Source organism: Myotis lucifugus, unplaced genomic scaffold (assembly GCF_000147115.1).
Source record: "Myotis lucifugus unplaced genomic scaffold, Myoluc2.0 scaffold_233, whole genome shotgun sequence".
Taxonomy (NCBI): domain Eukaryota; kingdom Metazoa; phylum Chordata; class Mammalia; order Chiroptera; family Vespertilionidae; genus Myotis; species Myotis lucifugus.
The window spans coordinates 1,925,693-1,933,853 of NW_005871281.1; the positions used below are offsets into that span (position 1 = coordinate 1,925,693).

The 8,161-nt window shown below is 42.0% G+C and overlaps 1 pseudogene; it reads left to right on the plus strand.

Annotated features, from left to right (window-relative positions):
* The first annotated feature begins 7,195 nt into the window (after positions 1 to 7,195).
* Positions 7,196 to 8,161, plus strand: part of LOC102431708 — a 1,791-nt pseudogene continuing 825 nt past the window's right edge.

An 8,161-nucleotide genomic window follows, 5' to 3' on the forward strand; every position in this document is an offset into this window, starting at 1 on the left:
TTATAATTTACGTTATAGTCTTTGAAGTCAGGCATGGCATTATTTATGGAGGATCAAGAGATCCATCTACTGTGACATGTATGTGAATTCACAGTATTCAGGTATGCAGAAAGTGGAGCAAGAACACAGACAATGGAAGGAAATTTGCTATGAAGATGAAGAAGCCAAGAGCAACCTACAGGAAAGATAATATTTAAGTTAGACTTTAAAAGAAAAGCAGAAGTTCACCATCTGCACAATTATCTATGTACATAAAAGTCTAAGTGACTGAACAACTGAATGACCGAATGACCGGTCGACTGGTCGCTATAATGTGCACTGATCACCAGGGGATAGACACTCAGTGCACAGGATCGGGCTCCCTCTGGTCTGGATCAGGCCTACAGGGATCGGGCTGAAACCAGCTATCTGACATCCCCCAAAGGGTCCCAGATTTCGAGAGGGCGCAGGCCAGGCTGAGGGACCCTACCAGTGCACGAATCCATGCACTGGGCCTCTAGTAAAGTATAAATGACTATTTGGAGAATAAAATTAAGGAAAAGAACAGTATATCTCAGAAGCTGGGGGGAATCAGGTGTTCTTGTGGGAAAGACTCAGAAAAATCCATATTTACCCACATGTATTCTGCTGTAGACATTGAAATTCTCTGTGGGGAAAGGAAATTTGTTGAACATATACATGGCAGGGTAAATTAAATAAAAAAGAGTATGTGAGGCTGCAGACTCAAGGTAAATGGTGTGCAAATCAAGATGTTAAATTAAATGTTTCACTGGGCAATGATGAAGTGTTGTACATTTGCTCTCTCCTAATGTATGAGAAATTGATTTGCTAAATTTCAAATTCACAAGGTAACTGACAATCATTTTGCATAATTTCTGAAAGGGTGCTTAAGATACATGACAAAAGTCGACCATGAACTTAACTCAAAAAATAATTTCTTCCTTGCCTGTATATTTTATATGTGGACTGTGAGAATACAAGAATTATGGGGAAGGAGTAAGAGCATTTCAAAGGCAATAGCTGTTCCAATAATGAATTGCTTATTTTAATTATTTTGCCTATTCTGTTAACATGCATATTACAGGCAATGTGGATGTAGGATGCCAGCATTTTTTGGTATCTTGTTATATTACAAGAAATATATGTTGAGGATTGAGTGTGCAGTATCTCTCCCTGTAAGTCTCTTAAGAAATTTTCGTGAGTAAGATGCTAACTGTAGAATCAGTACCACAGACCAATGAACTTGGAGACATTGGTGGACGGTATCCTTGCCCTCCTGGCAACCCGTGCTATAAAGTTTGGGTGTAAATAGGGCATTCACTTACTTATAGTAAGGCAGTTTGAATTAATTTATTTAACTCTGTTTTTTCAGAAGGTTCATAAGAAATGAATAAAAAATAGGAAATTAATGTGGAGATACATGTACTGCTGTTAATGAAGGGTTTCAGACATCAAAAGATAGATTCCAAATTCAGGAATTGCGTGTAAGTGGTAACCCACTACATTACATAACACAGTACAAGACCACGTGGAAAGAAAATTAATGGAGTTCTCTGTGGATCTGGATTTAAAGAAACAAACACACACATAAATAAGCTGGAAGCAGCATGCCGGAGACCACCACATAGCACCATTGGCATGAAAGTGCAACAAGGAATTCTGAAGGCCATAAACCTTGGGCTTCAGCAGGGCTGATGCCAGCACAGATTGCTCTTGCTGAGATTTTGGGGTCTCGAAGCGATTTCCTGACCTGATAATCTTTGAGTAAATGTGTACTGAGCTTCGCTGACCTTTATTGACCTTTGATACTATCTGCTTACTATGTGCTCTGCCTATGTGCTTTGCTAAGAGCAAATGTGTAACCAAGTTGAATAAAAGCAGGCAAGACAAGGACTCGTGGTTCCTCTCTTGAAAGAGGTTCCCCCGGCCCCCATGCTTAAAACTTATTTCTTGTGTAGTGTCTTCATTGTGCGTCGGCCCTCCTACAGGTCCTCCTGAACGCACCATGCAGGTTGCAGCAGCAGCAGGGGCTGAGAATCATGGAAACTTCGGGGTGGTGAACTGAGGGTAAGTTGTATAATTTGAATAAGTACAACCTCAACATCAAACAATTAACCCTGGCATACACAATAATCATTCTTTTAGCACAAATACATAGCTAAGTAAACTTTGAAAATTGCTACAACCAACTCCTAAAGGCTTAGAGAGGAGTATTTATTTCCTCAACCAATTCAGGTGTGATTAGCGAAGCATTACACTCCCCCATCTATGTCCCTCCCTCCATGTCCTTCATAGCCATAGAGCGACTGCAGACTTCCCATTAAAACTACAGGAAATAGCAGATTTTCCTCCATTTAAAATCACCAAACATATGATGCAGTTCAGGAGTAAAAGGAGGAAGCTTATGAGAGAATTCAGAAGGAAATACACCAATATGAAATTATTTTAGTCTAAGAAACAATAAAACGTGAGAAAAAACACACCCTACTTTGTATTTTTATTAAGATTGAAGAATACTTGGCATTTTTAAGGTAAAGAGGACAAAATCGGCAAAATAAGTTTTGGGTGAAAATGTGAGTTAAACATTTAAACTTTAAAATTATAAAGAGAGAGACACTAAAAGCATCCTGGGGGAAATGCCACGCCTGGGTTCCGATGTCCTCACGCCCTTCAGGTGTTGGCTCCAGGTCACCTCACCTGTGTGGCCTTCCTGAGCCTTCCCTCATGCACCGGGAGCCCCTTCCCACACCGTTCTTGTTTTCTTCTCCTCACTCTTTAATGTGCAATATTCCTCACTGCTTACTGGCTTATCGCTTGTCCTGGCCAAGGGAAGACAGGCCTCCTTTGGTTTGTTCCTGGTTCTTTCACTCCATTATCAGAACCATCCATCACGCATTGAAGCTGCTCACAAATTATCTGTAAGATAAAGAAATGAGGCATCCCTAGCTAAAACCATTGCATCAGCAAGGGGGCAGCCTGTCCTTCCAGGAATGAAATAACTGTTTGTTTTCAGAGTCTATTGCAGGAAGACCACACTGTAAACAGTGCTCATCTCTAATAAGCCAGCTCTTTTTGTAAAAATATATTTTATTGATTTTTTACAGAGAGGAAGGGAAGAGGGATAGAGAGTTAGAAACATCAATGAGAGAGAAACATCGACCAGCTGCCTCGTGCACACCCGCCACTGTGGATGTGCCCGCAACCAAGGTACATGCCCCTGACCGGAATCGAACCCGGGACCCTTCAGTCCACAGGCCGACACTCTATCCACTGAGCCAAACCGGTCAGGGCCAAGCCAGCTCTTTAGGAAGTATCCTTTCATGTTAAGTTATTTTGAATCCCTTAAGTAAAATCACATCCGCTTCACTGAGTTTTCAGTGCATAAGTCCTGAACTTCATGTCCCTCCAATGCTTTTACATAACTATTATCATCTTTACCATGGTATTTGTTATCCGGGGTGCACATCATACTCAATTATGAATATGTGACAAAATTACAAAGGACCAGGGCCTCCCTACACCAACTAAAAGTGAATTTCTGAGTAGGACCTAGGTATTTATAATATTTAAAAACTCTTTGGGAGATCCTGGTATAAGTCAATGTTGAAATCCATTGCTTACCCCTTTCTCTCTTTCCCTAAAATACCTAATGTTTTTCTGTTTTACCCACAAAAGGCCGCTGCTTATTCAAACCCATGACAATCTTACTACATTTTTTTGCTGCTTGTTTTATCAGTTACTAGCAGACATATACTAAAATCTACCATGGTTATTACTGATTTATCTATTTCACCATTTAATTCACTAATTCATTATTTATACCTTTAGAAATTATTTTATTAGGTGCAAAGAAATTCAGAATTTTTTAACGTTCTTGTGTACTGATTACTTTTTATTATGAAATATCCCTCTTTACCTCCCTATTTATATCTGTTAATGATTTTTTGCATTAGATGCTATTGCGCTATTTTCATATAATGCCCATATAAATGTTTTTCATTAGTTTACTTTCAGTCATTCTATGTGTTTCTATTTAAAGTGTCTCTTTTATTTATTTTTTAAACAAAACTTTATTGGTAATAGTTTTCAGATATGTTTACAACAGCACACTGTTCAAGAGGAAGTCTCATCCTTCCCAGCACACAGATTGATTCACCCCTGCGCCCACCCGGGGCCCCATCCCAAGCCTGAGAGCTCCTCCTGGGATGGGGAGAAGTTCTGAGAGGGGCAGATTTGAGGTTGAATAGGGGCTCCCAACTTATCTATTAAGAGAGAAAAAAAGCACAAATGGGCTAAGAGGTGATAGACAGCTGACAGCTAAGCAGAGGAGTGCCCAGGATGGGGGGAGGACAGGGCTGTTGGGTGAATAAAACAGAGCCCCTCCCTAGCAACCCTGGGCTTGAACGGGGGTCCACAGAGGGGGCAGGGGGTCTCTGCCTCCTTTTGCCAGGGTTGCCTTCCCAACTGAGCTGAGAAGAGGCCGGGCATTAAAATCTAGCTAAGAATAAAATTTAGGAGTTTGGGGGAGTGCTGTGGGGAGGAAAGACCCTGGGCTTGGGGTTCCCCCTCTATCTTTTGGGGGGACAACCCCTCTTTGTCAGGGAGAGGGGCAGCTGCTTTGTCTGCGTCCCAAAGCCCAAGGGTAAAGAAAGGTCTGTTGGGGCAGAAGGGGGTAGGGGCTTTAGGGGCTTCCTAAAGAGGCTGAGACCTTTCCAGGCTTGGCAAGGGAGGAGGGGATTAGCAGCTTGGGGGAGAGGGTAGAACCCCAGCCCTTTCCTTTACAAGTCAATCTGCTTCCCAGCCTTGTTAAAATGGATTTGGAGAGGGGGGGATGGGAGTCACTGGTGGAACTTAAATAAGTTTGTAAATTGTTAAAAAAATTCTAGCAAGTAGCCCACTGCACATGTCACTAAAATCTCTCCTTCCCAGGCAAGATTGCTTTGAAGGGAAGGCTGGCCATTCTTTTATTCTCCCTTAGCAAGTTTGCTGGTGCTCTGGTGAGGGAGGTGGGGAGGGAAGGGGGCTGGAGCTAAGTTTGGGCCCCTCTTTCCACACCCTGTCCCTGGATACACTGGTCTGACTAGAACTGAGATACTCGTTTAAAACAAGCAGAAGTGGGCTGGGGTGGAAGAAGGCAAGAGCATTAAGGAGGGCAGGAGGGTGAAGGGGATGAGGGAGAGCAGCTGGTATTCCTGTCTCTCTGAATATCTGGGCTTCCTGTTCCCCGACCCTGGAGGGTGGGGTGGGGGTGAAATTAGATGTAAGGAACTCTGGGGCCCTCTGGCTGTTCAATCCAACCCTCCCACCCACCCTCCCCACAAAAAAAAAAAAAAAGAAAGAAAACCCCTGGGGGCACAGGCACACCCCTAAAACTCAGAAAACTCCTTGCCACACTTCTCATTGATGGAGACTCGGATCTCTTCCTCTTCATAGTCATCAAAATTTAAAGTGTCTCTTTTAAAACTGCATCAGTTAAATATATTACAAGCAGCCTGACAGTGTCTTGTCATATAATAATGCATTTGCCACATAATACAATATATCATATATAATTACATATAAAATATTTATAATATATTCAACTGACAATTCTTATTCTTAATTGGAATATTTAGTCTATCTATGTTTAATGTAATGAAAATATATTTGGTTTAAAATTTGTTCCTATTTATCTTACATGTTTTATGCTTCTTTCTCTTTTTTTAAAAAAATCCTAAAATAAGTATGTATTTATTTTAGAGAGAGAGGAAGAAGAGAGAGAGAAAGAGAAACATTGATTGATTGCCTCCTGTACCCACGCTCCAACTGGGGATCAAACCCGCAACTTCACAACCTTTTGGTGTAGGGAAAAAGGCTCCAACCAATTGAGCAACCTGGGCAGGGTTCCTCGTTTCTTGATTTTACTCAATCAACTAATTATTTTCATTTCTCTCCTCTATTGGCTTGCTAATTTATAAATTTTTATTGCTTAGTTTATTAAGAGTTATATATTTTTATATTATCAATTTTTCCCCTCTAACTATAATATGTAGAATGTCAAAGATGATCCCCTTTTCCCTCTCATGGTTCCCATGCAGAGCGCTTTTTCTTAAGCACACCCATGGCCTTTCTATCAGCCCTATACTTCCTCTTCCCGCAGAAATTGTAAGTTCTCATTCTGCCCTAGCTGACTGTTATATGTGGAGGAATAATTTGCCATGCTTTACTCAACTGTCACTGTTCTTTCTGGGAATGGGGTCTTCCCACAAAACCCAAAAGTTATCTTTTCCCCAGACTTTTATTTACCCAGGAGTCTCTTCTATCATTGATAAAAATCCTGTCTCAATCATTGATAAAATCCCTGGGTGAGTAAAGCTGATATCAAGGACCTGTGTTAAGATATTGATAAGACTTGATGTCACCTTGTCAGCCAGCTTGTTTTATCACTAATAACGGCCATATTTTTGCCTCAATCTTTATTCCTTTGTTTTACATCTCAAATTTCTTGCCCTCCAGATTGAGAAGATTAGTTTTTAGAATTCTGAAAGACAGACACCTCTGTAAAGACTACTTACTGTGATCTTATATGAAACATTTGGTCCAGATCTCAGAAGAATAGCAAAGAATACAGAAGAAAATAGAAGAAACTCCAAGATTCTGAAGTCTGCTAACAGTGTCTCTGCCGGAAGCCGGTCCATCCTTGCTGCTTGACACAGTCGCTGCAGGGAAGAAACATCTGCACAGCATGTTTCAAAGGACCTGGCGTATATGGCATACTGTTCTTAATATGTTTGCTCCCCTTCTTGGCGCTGTGTGTTTTAACCAAGGTCACCTCCCGAGAAAGGTTGTTTCCCCAGGTAGGGATTTTTCCCTGAAGTTAGGGAGGGAATAAAACCCCTTAACTAAGTGTCAGGCGGGTAGTTAATCACTTTAACTATGAACAATCACACTTAAGCTACATAATCTTTACTCCCTGGAATGGAGATAAGAAACGCCCTAACCTTTGGAATCGAAATTGATAGGATTAAAATCAACTGGTATAAATACAGATGTAACAAGACAATAAAACACAGTACCTGGCTGGAGAACCTGGAGAATCTGGTTGGAGAACCAACTATGCTGATCGACTGAACGCTGCCTCCATGTCCTTCATTCTTTGCTGACTCTTTCCACACCTTTGGTAACCCCTGGACCTGCTGGGGTTGGACCCCAAAAAATGGCGCACCTCCCGCTCACGGGGCCCAAGTCCCTGCTGCAGAAGCTGCAGAGCTCCTTCCAGGCGGCCTGGCTGCAGGACTTCCCCTGGCTGGGCTACTGCAAGGACACCAGCCTCATGTCCTGCGGCTGGTGCCAGAAGACCCCCACGGACCTCCCCCCCGGGGGCCATGACGAGCTGTCTCGAGGGACCCGCAACTACAAGAAAACCCTGCTCCTGCAGCACCACGTCTCCACAGAGCACAAGCTCCACGAAGCCAAAGCCCAGGAATCAGAAATACCTTCAGAAGAGGGATACTGTGACTTTAATAGTAGGCCAAATGAAAACTCTTATTGCTATCAACTTCTTCAACAATTAAATGAGCAGAGAAAGAAAGGTATTCTTTGTGATGTCAGCATTGTGGTGAGCGGAAAAATCTTTAAAGCTCATAAGAACATCCTGGTTGCAGGCAGCCGTTTCTTTAAGACTTTATATTGCTTTTCCAACAAAGAAAATCCTAACCAAAATAATACTACCCACTTAGATATTGCTTCAGTTCAAGGTTTCTCTGTCATCTTGGACTTCCTGTACTCTGGTAACCTGGTGCTCACAAGCCAAAATGCCATTGAAGTGATGACCGTGGCCAGCTATCTGCAAATGAGTGAAGTTGTTCAGACTTGCCGAAATTTCATTAAAGATGCCTTGAATGTAAGCATTAAATCTGAAGCTCCGGAGACTGTGGTTGTGGACTATAACAACAGAAAACCAGTCAGTAGAGATGGTCTGTCTTCATCACGGGATCAAAAAATTGCCAGTTTTTGGGCAACACGGAATCTTACCAATTTGGCAAGTAATGCAAAACCTGAAAATGATGGTTGCAATGTCGATGAGGGCCAAATGGAGAACTACCAAATGAATGACAGTGGTTGGGTCCAGGATGGTCATCTGAATTGGCTGAAAGTGAAGCTCAAGTCAAACAAAAGTGTT